This window comes from Mercenaria mercenaria, unplaced genomic scaffold, assembly GCF_021730395.1.
Source record: "Mercenaria mercenaria strain notata unplaced genomic scaffold, MADL_Memer_1 contig_4772, whole genome shotgun sequence".
Lineage (NCBI taxonomy): Eukaryota > Metazoa > Mollusca > Bivalvia > Venerida > Veneridae > Mercenaria > Mercenaria mercenaria.
In genome coordinates this window covers 40858-60183 of record NW_026463026.1, presented here as the reverse complement: position 1 = coordinate 60183, position 19326 = coordinate 40858, and the positions used below count along the sequence as shown (strand labels likewise).

The window sequence follows — 19326 nt, the reverse complement described above, 5'->3', positions numbered from 1 at the left end:
TGAATCATTACATTATATATATACTTTGGAAGGAAACTTTTTGTTTGGCAATGAATGTAACATGAAATTCTCTATGTTGAGTCATTTAAGATGACGCCCCATTATAAAAATTCAAAATGGTATGTACTAGAATACATATTACACTTAGTAAAATGTTGGGGGCTTTTTTTCAGATATGAAGTTTAGTTATAAAATAAATGTTCTATTTTATTCACCACAGAATCTGATAACAAAGCAGTGGGTTGGATTCTCTGTAGAAGATAAGCGGGAGATTCGTATTTTGTTGAATCATGCAGAACCTGCTGGAACACCATACCAAGGTACCATCTTTCATCAGGAATAAACTAGTCAAACTTGTGGTGGATGTCGCCAAGATTGACTGGCCTCACTTCTATCCAGACTTCTCAAATATTTTGCAGGTATATTGTGAAAGATAATTAAGTATAAAAACTTAAAATCTGACAGTACCTTTGTAAAAACTTTATGTTGCCTATTTAATGTAAATTAAATATGTAAGTTTACAGTTTGCATGTATACGCATTTCCTTAGGTGAAGCTATATAAAGCTGATGCTTACCAGTTTTCATGAATCTTTTGGGTGACCCAAGAAGACTAAGCATTCAATTCTAGATTGATATGTGACATAATCTAACCAGTTATATCATTATGTCTCCCCCCAGCTCTGGGGGAGACATATTGTTTTTGCCCTGTTCGTCCATCACACTTCATTTCCAATCAATAACTGGAGAACCATTTGATCTAGAACCTTCAAACTTCATAGGGTTGTAGGGCTGTTGGAGTAGATGACCCCTATTGTTTTTGGGGTCACTCCGTCAAAGGTCAAGGTCACAGGGGCCTGAACATTGAAAACCATTTCCGATCACTAACTAGAGAGCCACTTGACCCAGAATGTTGAAACTTCATAGGATGATTGATCATGTAGTGTAGATGACCCCTATTGTTTTTGGGGTCACTCCGCCAAAGGTCAAGGTCATAGGGGCCTGAACATTGAAAACCATTTCTGATCAATAACTTGAGTACCACTTGACCCAGAATGTTGAAACTTCATAGGATGATTGATCATGCACAGTAGATGACCCCTATTGATTTTGGGGTCACTCTGTTAAAGGTCAAGGTCACAGGGGCCTGAACATTGAAAACCATTTCCAGTCAGTAACTTGAGAACGACTTGACCCAGAATGTTGAAACTTAATAGGATGATTGGTCATGCAGAGTAGATGACCCCTATCGATTTTGGGTCACTTTGTTAAAGGTCAAGGTCACAGGGGCCTGAACTTTGAAAATCGTTTCCGATCAATAACTTGAGAACCTCTCGACCCAGAATGTTGAAACTTCATAGGATGATTGTTCCTGCAGAGTAAATGACCCATATTGTTTTTGGGGTCACTCCATTAAAGGTCAAGGTCACAGGGGCCTGAACATTGATAACCATTTCCGATCAATAACTTGAGAACCTCTTGATCCAGAATGTTGAAACTTCATAGGATGATTGAACATGCAGAGTAGATGACCCCTATCGATTTTGGGGTCACTCTGTTAAAGGTCAAGGTCACAGGGGCCTGAACATTGAAAACCATTTCCAGTCAGTAACTTGAGAACGACTTGACCCAGAATGTTGAAACTTAATAGGATGATTGGTCATGCAGAGTAGATGACCCCTATCGATTTTGGGTCACTTTGTTAAAGGTCAAGGTCACAGGGGCCTGAACTTTGAAAATCGTTTCCGATCGATAACTTGAGAACCTCTCGACCCAGAATGTTGAAACTTCATAGGATGATTGTTCCTGCAGAGTAAATGACCCATATTGTTTTTGGGGTCACTCCATTAAAGGTCAAGGTCACAGGGGCCTGAACATTGATAACCATTTCCGATCAATAACTTGAGAACCTCTTGATCCAGAATGTTGAAACTTCATAGGATGATTGAACATGCAGAGTAGATGACCCCTATCGATTTTGGGGTCACTCTGTTAAAGGTCAAGGTCACAGAAGCTTGAATATGGAAAACAATTTCCGATCAATAACTTGAGAACCACTTAACCCAAAAATTTAAAACTTCATAGGATGATTGGTCATGCAGAGTAGATGACCCCTATTGATTTTTGGGTCAGTCTATTAAAGGTCAAGGTCACAGGGGCCTGGTCATGTAAAATCATTTCCGGAAAATAACTCGAGAACCACTTGACCTAGAATGTTGGAACTTAATAGGATGATTGGACATGCAGAGTAGATGACCCCTATTTATTTTGGGGTCACTTGATCAAAGGTCAAGGTCACAGGAGCCTGAACAGTGACTTGAGAACCACTAGGCCAAGAGTGTTGAAACTTAGTGGGATGACTGGACATGCCAAGTAGATGATCCCTATTGCAGCCAATCATCATTGTCTCTTTGACTTTCGCTCCTGACCCCTATTGACTTCTTGCCTATAGGACTTTGCATTGGGGGAGACATGCGCTTTTTTGCAAAAGCAATTTCTAGTTATCATCATTTTCAGTAGAAATTACTCATGATTTGGCATATGAAAAATGTGCATTTTACTTGGAAAGCATGCAGTTTGATGCAACATTATTTCATAAATCTATTATAATTGCTAAAATACCTGTCAAATAATAATTGACAATTGATAATGTGTGGAGGGGCACCTGGGCTTTTTCTCCTCCATTAAAGCTGAAAAAGTTGCCATATGACCCAAATTGTGTTAGTGTGACTCTAGACACAACAAAACACAAAAAGTCATTAATGAATTTGTCATTTCCAGCTTGTACAACAGTCCGAGACGACTTCTTTGGGGATCATACTTCTGCATACAGCATCAGAGGAACTGGCGGTACCCAGGGAGGACCTTTCTATGTCCAGGAAGGAGGAGCTGCATAAACTGCTTCTACAACAAGTTCCCACAATTCTTAGCTTACTCAACAGTATGTGTGATATTTATATAGAATGTTTTACCTACCATTCTGATCTTACTAAACAGTATTCATGATATTTTTATAGGCCTCCTTGAAGCTGCATTTTTAGCTCACCTGAGCACAAAGTGCTCAGTATGAGCTACATGTTTTATGATAGCTTGCCACCCGGCATCCGTCGTCTGTCCGCACTTTCCTTTAAACAACATCTCCTAAATCACCAGGCCATTTTGATGAAACTTCACTGAGATGTTCCTTAGATAGTCTTCTTGAAAATTTGTTCATGCCATGGCGACAGAAAGGAAAAACTTTAAAAAACTTCTTGCCAAAACCATATGGCCTAGGGCTTTGATATTTGGTATGTAGCATTCATCTAGTGGTCCTTTACCAAGATTATACAAATTATCCCCCTAGGGTCAAATATGGCTCTGCTCTTAGGGTCACATGGTTTACATAGATATTTATAGGGAAAACATTGAAATTTGTCTAGTCCAAAAGCATAGGGCCTACCGTCATCCTATTAATATAAGACGCACATTTTTTTACGAGATTCTGATCTCGAAGGACAGATGCGTCCTATGTATGGGGATAGAAAAAGACAAGACATTTGCCCCGACTCAAAAATTAAGAAAATCAATCTTTGTTTACCCCGTGTACCTCTATATTGAAGAGAATTCAAAGGGAGTAAATACCAATGACTTAGTCATAGCTAATAGCCGGGACCCGGTGTCTTAAATTACTTTTGTATAAAATGTAAAATTTAGAGCTTGCGTAAAATCTTTAGATAAATAAATGCTGTTTTTCATTAAAATATATTTTACAACGCATTTCTGTAACTGATCATTAAATTTTTAACAAGACCTGTATAAAACTTTCCCGGCGTGTTTTCACACATTTTGCATTAAAATACTTGAAACTCCATATCTGGTAGCCCGGAAATTGATTATCTAATCTTTAAACATAATTATGATAGTTGTCTATAATCCTGTTGTTCATCGAGATATTCACGCCCGAAGCATTACTTATCTTACACATATTAATTTGCAAACCAGTCTTAAAATTGTGTACTTTCATTTCACTGGTGTCAATATTCATGGAGTGGTCAGAGGATGTGGCAGTTTAGTGCTTACACAGAGTTTATGCTTTTCAGTTTAAATACTTGCCACAACATGCAAAAACATCGGCAGTGATTTAGCAAAAACCGACGAGTTCGTAGAAACTATAGCAAATTTCGGACAAACATAAATTTGGATAAGAGATAAGTGGGTATACACATTTTTCCAGAATTCTGCTGATATTTTTTTACTGCGTCCTATACACGAGTGCGACCGATAATCGGCCGATTACAGTAGGGCTTTGATATTTGGTATATAGCATATAATATAGTGATCCTCTACCAAGATTGTTCAAATTATCCCCCTGGGGTCAAATATGGCTCTGCCCTGGGGGTCACATGGTTTACATAGACTTATATAGGGAAAACTTTGAAAAATGGTCTAGTCCAAAAGCACCGGGCCTAAGGGGCTTTGATATTTGGTATATAGCATATAATATAGTGATCCTCTACAAGATTGTTCAAATTATTACCCTGGGGTGAAAAAAGGCCCCGGCCCCAATTTTTACATAGTCTTATATAGTAAAAAACTTTGAAAATCTTCTTGTCTGAAACTGCAAGGTATAGGCTTTTGTTATTTGGTATGTTGCATTGCCAAGTGATCCTCTACCAAAATTGTTCAAAATATGGGTGAAAAAAAGTCTTGTCCTGGCGGTCCAAAGTTTTACCTAGACTTATATAGGAAAAAGTTAAAAAGTCTTCTTGTCTAAACGTTAAAGGCCTAGGCTTTGGATATTTATGCCCCCGGCATCTACTGACTGTCCTGTCCGTCCGTCCGTACGAGGTTAACCAAATTGGACACGTTTCGTCTATCATCAATACTCCTAACTAGAATGACTTGATACTAATGCAGATTATCCTGTGACCATTCCTCATCTTCAGACATCACCTGGCCTCAGTTTGACCTTGACCTTGTTTTGGACTTAGGCTGCTTTATATCGACCACGATGCCACTGGGAGCATCAAGCGTTTATTGAACGCAGCTCCTTGTTGTTATGTAGCATTGCCAAGTGGTTCTCTAGCAGGTTTTTACAAATTATGCCCCTAAGGTGAAAAAGAGGCCCATCCTGGGGTCACTTATTATATCAGTTATATAGGAAAAATAATTATCTGATCATATTTCCTAGACTGTTTAATTACAATTATCTGATGACCGCAAGTAGGGGTCGCTTGACTGTGACCTTGACTTACTGACCTACTTTCTTGTTTTTTAAGATAAAGCCTTGAAATTTAGATGTCATATACAGTTTTGCTTACAGATCTTAAAACTGACTTTCAGTAACCTACTGACCTACTTTAATAATATTATAGCATCAATTTGACATTTGAAACATGTAGCTCATATTACTTGGGGTGAGCGATTCAGGGTCATCATGACCCTCGTTTTCATACAGTACTATTGTCGATTGATTTATACTTTCAAATTCCTGATGATGATTAAGATGACTGTCATCTTACGCAGCAACTTTCTTACTGGTGATAACAGTAGTGATACATGTTGATATGATGTAATTATACTTTATTTAATGCATCATGCTGATCATAGTTAATAAGCTGGCATGTTCAGGGATACAAAACATTGCTTGAATTTGCTGTTTGGGCAAATCAGTCCACTCAAGCAGAAGCTACATATTGTATTTATAAATCCTGGTCATAGCAACGTTTGACCAAGAGCTCCACAAACATTTACTTATAATTTGACAAAAATCTCCACTATTATTCACCAGATAGGGAAGTTTGACTAAGGCCTCCAAAATCTTTTACCTGATGGGGAAGTTTGACCAAAATCTGATCTGCAGGTAAGTTTGACCAAGATCACCACAATATCTTACCTGATAGAATAGCTTGTGCAGGATCTCCAAAGTATTTTACTTATTACGGAAGTTTGACCAAAATTTCCACAATATTTTACCTGATTTGGGAAGTTTGACCAAGAACTTGACAAGTTTTTACTTGATATGGAAGCATGACCGAGATCTCCACAATCTTTTACTAATGATTGGGAATTTGGCCAAAAACTCTACAATTATTTACCTGATATTGAAATTTGACAAAGATCTCTTCAGTCCTTTACCTGATATTGAAGTTTGACAAAGATCTTCTCAATTTTTTACCTGATACTGAAGTTTTACCAAGAACTTGACAGTCTCTCACCTGATATGGAAGTTTGACCAAGATCTCCACAATTTTTTACCTGATATTGAAGTTTGACCAAGAACTTGACAGTCTCTTCTCTGATATGGAAGTTTGACCAAGATCTCCACAATCTTTTACATGATAGGGAGGTTTGATCTAAAACTTAAAAATCTGTTACTTGATATGGAAGAAATATAATTGTAATTTTATTTCTTCATTCTGTAGAAATATATGTACCAACAAAGCACTTTTGACTTTTTATATGTATATTGTTACAGATGTATTGGACATGGCTCTGGAAAGGCATCGTCACCTTGTAATGGCCACACCACCTCCATCCCCTACCCATGGGGAATCAGGGGGCAGGAAACAACAGTCAGTTCTACTGTTTACTGATTCACCACTCAAGTCTGGTAAGTTTGTTTCATTTTACTATCTGATCAAAATAAACTTTTTTTCATAGCATTAACTCTGTTGATCTTATTTTAGAATCAGTGAAAAGTTAATATATATTTGATTTTTAGTTCATCTGATTTTTTGAAAAAAAATGATGAGTTATTGTCATCACTTGAGCGGTTGTCGGCGTCGGCGTCTGCGTCGGCGTTGCCTGGTTAAGTTTTATGTTTAGGTCAGCTTTTCTCCTAAACTATCAAAGCTATTGCTTTGAAACTTGGAATACTTGTTCACCATCATAAGCTGACCCTGTATAGCAAGAAACATAACTCCATCTTGCTTTTTGCAAGATTTATGGCCCCTTTTGTACTTAGAAAATATCAGATTTCTTGGTTAAGTTTTATGTTTAGGTCAACTTTTCTCCTAAACTATCAAAGCTATTGCTTTGAAACTTGGAATACTTGTTTACCATCATAAGCAGACCCTGTACATCAAGAAACATAACTCCATCTTGCTTTTTGCAAGATTTATTGCCCCTTTTGGACTTAGAAAATCAGTTTTCTTGGTTAAGTTTTATGTTTAGGTCAGCTTTTATCCTAAACTATCAAAGCTATTGCTTTAAAACTTGCAACACTTGTTCACCATCATAAGCTGACCCTGTACAGCAAGAAACATAACTCCATCATGCTTTTTGCAAGATTTATGGCCCCTTTTGGACTTAGAAAATATCAGATTTCTTGGTTAAGTTTTATGTTTAGGTCAACTTTTTCTCTTAAACTATCAAAGCTATTGCTTTGAAACTTGCAACACTTGTTCACCATCATAAGCTGACCCTGTACAGCAAGCAACATAACTCCATCCTGCTTTTTGCAATAATTATTGCCCCTTTTGGACTTAGAAAATCATTTTCTTGGTTGAGTATTATGTTTAAGTATACTTTTCTCATAAACTATCAAAGCTATTGCTTTAAAACTTGCAACAGTTTTTCACCATCATAAGTGGACACTGTACATCAAGAAACATAACTCTATCCTGCTTTTTGCAAGAATGATGGCCCTTTTTAGACTTAGAAAATCATGGGTAGGACAATATTTCTATTATACAAAAAAAATCAGATGAGCGTCAGCACCCGCAAGGCGGTGCTCTTGTTAGGAGGAGTTTTAACTTCACCAGAGTTAACAATGGAGTAGCCAGTTACCCACAGAATAACTGGTTTATAAATGTATTTCAGATTCTTTTATGAATGACATGTTCAAGTCACCTGGAAGCCATGTACAGATGGAGGCCCTGCCACCATTGGACTCTGGAACCCAGGAAGTGTGCCCTCACTCTGAACTGCCTTTCTCGCTACATCAGTTGGATCCCTCTGTCATCCTTCATCACCCTTTCCCTTCTTAGCACCATCTTCCATTTTGCTGGTTTTGGGTGCGAAACCCAGGGAGGATGTACCATGAATTCTGGTGCCAGTTTCAGCTCCACATCGTGTCATCTAGGTATACTTGCAATGAACTGTATCAATGAACTGTTATCTAAGAACTGTGTACCAGCAGAGTTTGAGGACTACTTATTACAGATGTTCCAACAAACATTTTACCTGTTACAGAAACTGACCAAGGATAGTAGTACATGTTCTAGCGGAAACAGACTGACAGAACTGGATGAAAAGTATGTATATGACTTATTTTTAGCAACATGTACATTAAGCCAACCTTGAAATAAATTCTTCATCTTCTGTCATAAGTAAAACTCTGTTTCCAGATGATGGGAGCAAGTAAGAAACCAAGTTAATTTTATAGAGTTATGAGTTGTTCTGCAGGTATTTGGTAACATAATATAGTCATCTGATGTTATCAAAATAGTATCGGATATTTCTAATTAGTAAAAACAACTGTAGAGAATTTTGTAAGGATTTATTTTTATTCATTTGTGCAGTCTTAGTGAAATGCTATTAAAATTTTTTTTCAGTTATGTAGAGAAGTTCACCGACTTTTTGAGGTTGTTTGTTAGTATACATCTACGGAGATTCGAGTCGAGCACGCAATTTCCTGTCATAGAATTCCTGGCTTTACTCTTAATACAATTGAAAATGGAAGAACAACTTCAATCTGGTTTTTAATTTATTTCCAACTAGTTTCGGCTTTCAATGCCTTCATCAGGGGTATAATGTTTACAATCAATAACGTTGATGACGTCATGTAGAGCATGACGCCATAACAACGACGTCAAAACGTATGCAACAGCATGGCGTAATATCACATTCAAAAACATTATACATATAATACAGAAATGCACAATGTAAAGGATCTATGAAGATACATTATTTCCAGAGAAAATGCAGATAGCAAATAGGATATTAAAAGTCTGGAAAAAACTTGAACATTTATAATGCTTATTACTGTATTTTATATATCAAAAATAGTCTATAGAATTGACTGATTATACAGAGAAAAATGTAAGAAATGTAAAACATAAAGATCAAAAATCTTAAATTAATTATTAGTACAAATATTTTGAGTTCATTCCATTTGGATAAACTGTGTCTAACTCATGCATCCAGTAAGTCTCCCTCAGTAGATGTTTCCAATCACCATTTATGTGTTTTATGGGCATGAATGAAAAGTCATCAGTTGTGTGAAGGTTGGAATTAAAATGTTCAGAAACATTAGTTAAAGATTTGGGATAATGGTTTATATCAAAACAATGACTATTCATGCGTTTAGAGCACATCTGGTTGGTCTGTCCAACGTACTGAAAATTACATCTTTTACATGTGATAACATAAATTACATTTTTGGAACTACATGAAAGACTCTTTCTAATTCTGTAGTTTTTCAGAAGATGTAAAAAATTTAGATTCATTTATAGTTGAACAATGTGAGCAGCGAGCTCTATTATATTTAGAAATTTGACCATACCTACTTGGTCTTGTAAAAGAAGAATGAACCAGAATATCATTTAAACTAGTAGGTCTCTTGTAAGCAACAATAGGCTTGAATTTAGAAAGGTACTGAACACTCTGCCTATTAGAAAGTTGTAATAAATTCCAGTACTTATTCAAAACCTCCCCAATGTTAGGTAGAGATGGCTTGTATATACATACAAAAGGAATTATGTTATTAGAAGTGTCATCTGTTTTACTACTAATTAGTGCATCATCCATAGACACTGACTTTATTTTATCAAAACACTTATCAGTTATCGACGTGGGATAATTTCTTTTGATAAAAAAAGTTTTTAATTTCTCCTGTTCCTGTACAAAAGAATTATCATCTGAGGTAAGACGTCTGTAACGCTTTGCCTGACTTAGAGGGATACTCCTTTTACAAGACATAGGACGAGAAGAAGAAAATTCTACATACTGATGGCTATTAGTTTGTTTTTCGTGAACTTTTGTACAAATAATACCACCATCATTCTTGTATATCTCAACATCCAAAAAGGTTACTGTTTCCCTAGAGATGCTACTGGTAAACTTTATGCACGGATGATAACTATTTAGATTTTCTATGAAAGACTGAAGCTTATCAAAACTGTGCTCCCAGATAAAGAAAATATCATCCAAAAATCTAAACCATATGAGAGGTTTATATTGACAAGTTTGTAAAAAATCTGATTCAAGCTTGCCCATAAAAACTGAAGCATAACTTGGAGCCATTTTCGTACCCATAGCAGTACCATGAATTTGCAGAAAGTTTTCTCCATCAAACTGAAAATGATTTTTTGTTAAAACCAAATTTATCAAGTCACAAATAGATTCAATAGAAAGCTTGCTTTTGGTATTACCATTCTGCTGCAAGAAAAATTTACAAGCGTCAATACCATCTGCATGAGGAATATTGCTGTAAAGTGAACTTACATCAAGAGTTTCTAAAAAACATTGTCCTTTAACTTCGGGACTGCTTTGAGTTTAGTAATAAAGTCTGCAGAGTCCCTAATGTAAGAAGGTAAATTTTCCATGTGAGGTTTTAAAATTCCATCAAGATATGCAGAAATATTTTCAGTTATTGAGTTACAACCTGATACAATAGGTCTGCCCGGAAAACCTAATGGCAATTCATTATTATGTTCTTTGTGAATTTTGGGAAGAACATACTTACATTGTATGGCACTCTTAATAGTTCTTCATCATTACAATCTATTGAATTCAAAGTATTAAGAATTTCTTGTTGCAAGTTTGCACTGGATTATAATCTAGCTTTTTATAATATACCAAGCAAATCCTATTTTTTAAACATTACTATTAAGGGGTCCAATACCTTAAGTTTACTTATAATGTTCTATAACATTGGAAATATGGTGGAGATATAGAGTGTGAGCATTATTGCCAAACTACTGTTTAAGCACACCAGCATTGTTTCGCAACTGACCGTTCCAAGTCGTTGCCGCACTACGTTCCTTTATTTTACGTTTTGAACTTTCTGTCTATTGCCGCACTACGTTCCTTTATTTTACGTTTTGAACTTTCTGTCTATTGGCTTTATTTTGTTCATGTATTTGTCATGTTCTAAACTATGCATGCATTGCTAGTGTTACGGTTCAAAGATGCGTTGCCTTAACATGAATAAGAGTATATCACAAATTGGATCTGTTGAGAAATATTTTCAGTTGCAGAGAAAGAATGATGAAAGAAAGAAAATGGAATGATTATCTCCTGCCCCTGATGCCCCTCCTCGTGCTATTAGCTAAACATAATTACAGAAAACCCATATTAAACTCAGAACGTTATATGCAGGTTTGATTAATAATACTGTTTATAGATACCTTTGTTATCGCGGAACTGAAGACGAATTCAGTAAAACGCTTTCAGTGTTGATGTCAAGTTTAAATGAATATAATTAAACAGTAATTCTGAGTAATTAAGCCGACTTGAGTCTAACAATTGTATTAATTTTTAGAAAATATCTGTCAAACTTCTACTGGCATAGTCGTCTTGATTGTGCTTAAATCTAAATAAAATAAAATTGCAAACAATGCACCTAATATGCACATGTTCTAATGATAGGAGGATAGACAATTACTTGTGCCGACATTGATTTGTATTTCGACAAAATCATTTCCCTCTATGTACTGATCAAAAGCAGATATTAGGCCTCACCAAATTAAAAAGTTGTTCATCGGATTTGCCGCTCGTATATTTTCAGAAACACAAAAAAATTATTTTTTTTTGTTTTTGGCTTGCGCTCGCCCCATTGAAAAAAATCAATCCAAAATTTTTTGGTGCACTACTTTTTACGGACGTAAAAGTGTATAAATGCTTATACTTCCAGTCCCAGATTGTTCTCAGATGGATTTTAATCAAAATAAATACATACTACGAACACATCGTCTATAATAAATCCTAATACTTATATTTAGTTGCATTAAAGTTATTTCCCCTTTATGCAGTTACGCCATTTTCTTCATATGTTTACCAAATTACATACTACAAAATCGATTTATTTCATTGAAAACTGGATGAAGAAAAACATACTAATTTGTTTGATAACATCAATCTACATTATTTTGGTAAGGGTAAATACTTATTGATGCATGTCACTTATCTGTTTTTTCCTGTCCAAATGATCAGCATTTGCATACGAAAGTTGGTGGGGTAAGGAATTTACATTACGAGTTGTTTTCAGGACAGTTTTGATTTTTCAAATGTTCCGATCATTTAGTAGACTAATGTTAATGCACGTTAATCTCCATTTCAGACTTTAATTGAGACTTTGTTTCAACAAATTTAATATGTTATGAAAGTTTAAAGTTAGAAAAAAGAGCTGTACATAAGACATCATGCTCGACTTTTCTAAATCAGAGCTTGGCCAGTAAAAGGGGCATAATAGTCAGAAGCTATTAAAGTACAGAGCTATTGGTCATTATATAAAACTTAATTAAAAATATTCTATGTTAAAAAGGGGCATAACTCTGTCTAGATTCAGACTTAAGAGTATTGTTTCTCCTGGTGTAGACTTTGACTGTAAATAACTGTTCTAAGTTTCAAATCAGAAGCTTTAATAGATCTAGCAACACTCACATAGATATTTGATGTATCAAAAACTTTGTAAAGTCAGCTAAGAATGCCACATTTTCATAGCAGTAAAATATTCGATTTGATTACAGTGTACTGTATGACAATGTTATTACCTTTTTTCACGAGTTCGCTTTGTTGTGCGTCTGCGGGTTAGATTTTCTCAATCCCTGGGGACTTACTTTTTAATTTAAAAGGGCTATACATTCTATTTTAAGGTTTTTATTAGTCAGTCGAGAGCCAAATGAAGACAAATATATTTCTTCGCTCTTCGCTCGCTCCTGATTTTCTCAAAAACCAAAAAAAATATTTAAATTATTTTTTCGCTCGCCGCCTCAAATTTTTCAGAAAAAAATCCGATGAACAACTTATCAATTTGGTGTGGCCTTAATAACATATTTTCCCTTATTGTATGTTATATTTCTTATAACTTTTGGAAATAATCTTATTTCAGATTCAACATCATAAGATTAGTTGAAAATAATTAATTTCAAGAGGTAGCAGCGACAGGTATAAATGCCTTGTAAATTAAGTGGGTGGGGTACAAAACAAACAGTTAAAATAAATTAAATATACTTTCTACTGAGAAAGTGTAAATTTAATATATTTGATATGTCTAATTGGCTTGTTTAATAACATCATATCCGATATTATAAGCAATTTTACTAATATTTTCACCCATTATTCAGCAGTATTATTTTTGTAAACGGTCGCCATATTGATGACGTCATTTCCTTATCTCGTCGCTGTCCCCAGAAGAGATACATGCATATTATTTTTGTCTTGGACCAAGGAATAATTTGGTATATGTGGCTATACTTCTCAACTACTTTCGAGCAGGATTATGAATGGCCGTGGACTATATGTTGTGACTGGCAATCTAAACGTCAAAACTTCTAATAAGGACCAAAATAATGGAGGATAAATCAAAGTTCACAGTCATGTAAAAGTTATTGGTTTTATCGCTTGCGTGTATACACAATACATACATAGGTTTAAATCACCAGAACATTTGTAATTTTGGATTTTTACATGAGGAATTTAATTCCCCTTTTGATACATTTAATTTTTTTTTTAATTTATGGCCAATTCGTGAAATAATCAGCATTTAAACATTAAGCCTATAAGCATGTAAAGCGCCGGCAGGGATGGGAATTTCATCGGAAATTGCTTCAACTATATGTTTGACATGAGTGGGGATATTGCCCATATATATATTTATATACTAGTTTATTTACAGAAAATAAAATAAAATAAAAAATTAAATAAAATAAAAAATCTCAGTAGGCCTAGCTATTACTTCGGTTTGCTTCAGATTAGTTATCCCCGCCGATGAAATCGGGAGAGGGGTATTGAAATGGCATTGTCCGTCCATCACCTTCATGCGTGCGTCAGTGCATCCGTCCGCAGCCATTTCTCTAGCAGGTAATAGCAGGTAGAATTTCATGAAACTTGAAATAAACATGAACCAACATACTGTGATGATGCCCGTCAAGTTTTTTTGTGCCCTGCCCCCCCACCCCATGAGTATAGATTTGCTCTTGTCCGTGCTTCCGTCCGAAGTTCGTGATAAGCCTAGCTCAAAAAGTATTTGACATAAATTAATGAAACCTTGCATGAGTCTTTATCATGATATGAACTTGCGCACCTTCTATTTTTCGTCTGGCTCCGCCCCCTAATTTTAGAGTTATGGCCCCTGAAATAGTCAAAAATGCACATTTTCACCTTGTGACATGCCTAGCTCAAAAAGAATTTGATATAAATTGATGAAACCTTGCTTGAGTCTTTATCATGGTATGAACTTGCGCACCTCCTATTTTTCATCTGGCTCCGCCCCCTATTTTTAGAGTTATGGCCCCTGAAATAGTCAAAAATGCACATTTTCACCCTGTGACACGCCTAGCTCAAAAAGTATTTGATATAGATTCATAAAACCTTGCACGACTCTTAATCATGATATGAACTTGTGCACCTCCTATTTTTCATCTGGGTCCACTTTCTATTTCTAGAGTTATGGCCCCTGAAATAGTAAAAAATGCACATTTTCACCTTGTGACACGCCTAGCTCAAGAAGTATCTGATATAAATTGATGAAACCTTGCATGAGTCTTATCATGATATGAACTTGCGCACCTCCTATTTTTCATCTGGGTCCGCTTTCTATTTCTAGAGTTATGGCCCCTGAAATAGTAAAAAATGCACATTTTCACCTTGTGACACGCCTAGCTCAAGAAGTATCTGATATAAATTGATGAAACCTTGCATGAGTCTTATCATGATATGAACTTGCGCACCTCCTATTTTTCATCTGGGTCTGCCCCCTATTTCCAGAGTTATGGCCCCTGAAATAGTCAAAAAATGCACATTTTCACCTAATTATGTGCCTCACTCAAAAAGTATTTTCGACATTGTGTCTGACATCATTAGTCCTCCACCTCTGATTCATGTGGGGAAGTTGGCAGTTACTTGCGGAGAACAGGTTTGTACTGGTACAGAATCCAGGAAAACTGGTTAGGTTAACTGCCCGCCGTTACATAACTGAAATAATGTTGAAAAATGGCATTAAATCCAAAACAAACAAAAAGTATTTAATGTAAATTCATGAAACCTTGCTCGAGTCTTTATCATAATGTGACCTTGCACACTTTGCATTCTTCTTGAGAATTTTAGCATTTATTACAGAATTATGGCCCTTGAAATAGCCAGAATAGTGGATTTTTTATTTGTGATGCTCATAGCTCAAAAAGTATATGATATAGAATAATGAATCCATTTCATAAATCTTTTTTTTTTGAGGCTATACCCCATTCAGACTGCAAACATTTGAATGATTTCCCCTTATTTGTGACAAATGTACCAGTGGGGGTGGGGGGCACACCCTGTGTCCTACAGACACATTCTAGTTTTGGATTGGTCAATTTCCCTTAGAGTTATTGCCCTTGATTTAATGAAAAATGCCCAAAAATGTCCGTCCGCAGCCATTTCTCAGTAACTAGCAGGTAGAATTTCATGAAACTTTAAATAAATATGAACCAACATACTGTGATGATGCCCGTCAAGTTTTTTTTTGGATTGGTCAATTTCCCTTAGAGTTATTGCCCTTGATTTAATGAAAAATCCATGTCTGCCGCCATTTCTCAGTAACAAGCTTGTAGAATTTCATGAAACTTGAAATAAATATGAACCAACATACTTCGATGATGTCTGTCATTTTTTTTAGCTTGACTTTTCGAAGAAAAAGTAGAGCTATTGCACTCACCCCGGCGTCGGCGTTGGCATTGCCGTCGCCGTTGGTTAAAGTTTTTGATAAAGTCAAATATCTCTGTTACTATCAAAGCTATTGACTTGAAACTTAAAATAGTTATTTACTATCAAAGTCTACACCAGGAGAAACAATCCCCATAACTCTGATTTGAATTTTGACAGAATTATGTCCCTTTTTAACTTAGAATTTTTGGTTAATGTTTTTGATAAAGTCAAATATCTCTGTTACTGTCAAAGCTATTGACTTGAAACTTAAAATACTTATTTACCATCAAAATCTACACCAGAAGAAACAATCCCCATAGCTCTGATTGAATTTTGACAGAATCATGTCCCATTTTAACTTAGAATTTTTTGTTAAAATTTTTGATAAAGTCAAATATCTCTGTTACTATCAAAGCTTTTGACTTAAAACTTAAAATACTTATTTACCATCAAAGTCTACACCAGGAGAAACAATCCCCATAACTCTGATTTGAATTTTGACAGAATTATGCCCCTTTTTAACTTAGATTTTTTTGTTAAAATTTTTGATAAAGTCAAATATCTCTGTTACTATTAAAGCTTTTGACTTGAAACTCAAAATAGTTACTTACTATCAAAGTCTACACCAGGAGACACAATTTCCATAACTCTGTTTGAATTTTGATAGAATTATGCCCCTTTTTAACTTAGAATTTTTTGTTAAAATTTTTGATAAAGTCAAATATCTCTGTTACTATTAAAGCTTTTGACTTGAAACTCAAAATAGTTATTTTCTATCAAAGTCTTCACCAGGAGACACAAGTCCCATAACTCTGATTTGAATTTTGACAGAATTATGTCCCTTTTTAACTTGGAATTTTTTTTTACTGGCAAAGCTCTAATTCAGAGTCAAGCACTGAGAAAAGTCGAGGGCGCTGTCTTACGGACAGCTCTTGTTTTTCAATTGGTCAATTTTCCTTAGAGTTATTGCCCTTTAATTGTTTAATCTACAGATTTGTACATTACCAATTGGTAGAATTTCATAAGACTTCTTTCATTCTTTTCAATGAACATTTATTATAAACATGTGGTCACCACCTTGCCTTGGTCACACCCCCCCCCCCCCCCCCCCCCCCCCCCCCCCCCCCCCACAAAAAAAAAAAAATTCCTTTTTATGCCCTCGAAGGGAGGCATATAGTTTTTGAACTGTCTGTCTGTCGGTCTGTCAGTCTGTCCGCAATTTTCGTGTCCGGTCCATATCTTTGTCATCGATGGATGGATTTTCAAATAACTTGGCATGAATGTGTACCACAGTAAGACGACGTGTCGCGCGCTAGACCCAGGCCCGTAGCTCAAAGGTCAAGGTCACACTTAGACATTAAAGGATAGTGCATTGATGGGCGTGTCCGGTCCATATCTTTGTCATCGATGGATGGATTTTCAAATAACTTGGCATGAATGTGTACCACAGTAAGACGACGTGTTGCGCGCAAGACCCAGGTCCGTAGCTCAAAGGTCAAGGTCACACTTAGATGTTAATGGATAGTGCATTGATGGGCGTGTCCGGTCCATATCTTTGTCATCGATGGATGGATTTTCAAATAACTTGGCATGAATGTGTGCCACAGTAAGACGACATGTCGCGCGCAAGACTCAGGTCCGTAGCTTAAAGGTCAAGGTCACACTTAGACATTAAAGGTCATTTTACATGATAGTGCATTGATGGGCGTGTCCGGTCCATATCATTGTCATTCATGCATGGATTTTAAAATAACTACGCATGAATGTGTGACACAGTAAGACGACGTGTCGCGCGCAAGACCCAGCTTCGTAGGTCAAAGGTCCTAAACTCTAACATCGGCCATAACTATTCATTCAAAGTGCCATCGGGGGCATGTGTCATCCTATGGAGACAGCTCTTGTTATTATTTTTTCAAACCTCCATGAATATTTATCAAAATGCAAAGTTGCACCGTTCCCCCACTTCACCCACCTAGTCGTGCCCATCATCCCGATCATGCATCTCACCCCCCTTTTTTTTTCATTTTTACTTTTCCATCAATGTTTCAATATTCATAATCAACATCAATGATAAATGACAATAATCAATGTTTTGTACCCTCACCCGGTCACCACTGCTGCCCCCCTCCTCCCCCAACCAAAAAATAGCATTCATTTTCTGTTAAATTGATTTTGACTAATGAAATGATTTGCTTCTTAGTAACATCCTTAACTTTTTGCCAGATATATTTTTTTGCCATTCCTGACCACAAACCCTTTCGGCGGGGGATACCAATTCATCGAATTTGCTTGTTGGACTATTTTTGGCAGTGGCAGTCGTCTTTTACCAATAATACTGGAATATCTAGACATCTGTGAATTTGGCTGACAATTTAAATATAAAAGATTCAGGCTTTAAATTAAAGCCCCTTTTTATATGTATGATTTATGCCTTGAACACATTCCCTCGAAATGAACAATTTGGAAGATATTATACAATGTTTTATTGTATTAAATATATAAATGAAAAATAAAATAAAAAAAAAAAAAAACTTTTAGAAGGCTGTCACAGATCACGTCCTTTTTTCGACAATGGGACATCTTTTAACCTTTTACCTTTGATAAGTTGGAGGAAATATGTAGGGTAATACTTGTGATTTGTTTAATATAATGGTTATTGGTCCAAGCTTTTCCGGACCATGTTCTGATTAGTTGTATGGTTTTCTTTTGTTTTTATTGTTTTTTCTTGACTATTTCACCTAGGCCAAGCACAATGAAACATTACAATTTAAAAACATTGTTCTTGAACATATCAGTTCAGTTTAGATCATGATGCATTCATTTAAATCATCGTCATACTTTAGATACGATCAGTATACCTTTTGAATTTAACAACTGAGTCTGCCCCAACTCATTTGAAGGCAAGTTCGAGTTTGGAAGGCCCGCTATTTGCTCACAAAAATGGTAATCATGCTACTCGATACCAATTTTCGGCTATATTGCGCAAATGCACATCTCTTCCTAGGTTTAAGACAAAAACTTTCAAACGCATAGTTTTCGTATTGGCAAGGCTACTGATTAAGCTAGAAGGGGAATCTCGGGATCCGTCTTTATGGAATTATGCAGGTGGCGCTCATTGTCATATGTCATACACTCAGGATTTGTTTGTCACACATTCAGTATTAATGACATCCTTTTAACAACGGATAATCAGGGACTTCATCACATACTAGGCTGTAACAGAGGCAAGGTTAACCCGAAGTTACCCAACAATTTCTCCGTCGCTTGGTGGTGCAAGAGAAGGGTGTGTCTTTAGGGCCTAAAGCACGCCATGCAGTTGCTTGCTCTCGGATAATAACGGATCAATTTGTTCTGGAATATTGCTTGGATTCATTGAATGAACGTGTTCTAAAACTACCCTTACAGAAGAAAAAGGCCTGCTGCGTACTCTTGCTGTGTACATACAGCGTATATGATGCGTACATGATGTGTTCTGAAATCAAGGGCTTTAAATAGTA

At 36.0% G+C, this 19326-nt stretch overlaps 1 pseudogene; it reads left to right on the top strand.

Moving 5' to 3' along the window:
• Positions 1-220: 220 nt before the first annotated feature.
• Positions 221-19326, top strand: part of LOC128554161 (exportin-6-like) — a 58179-nt pseudogene continuing 39073 nt past the window's right edge.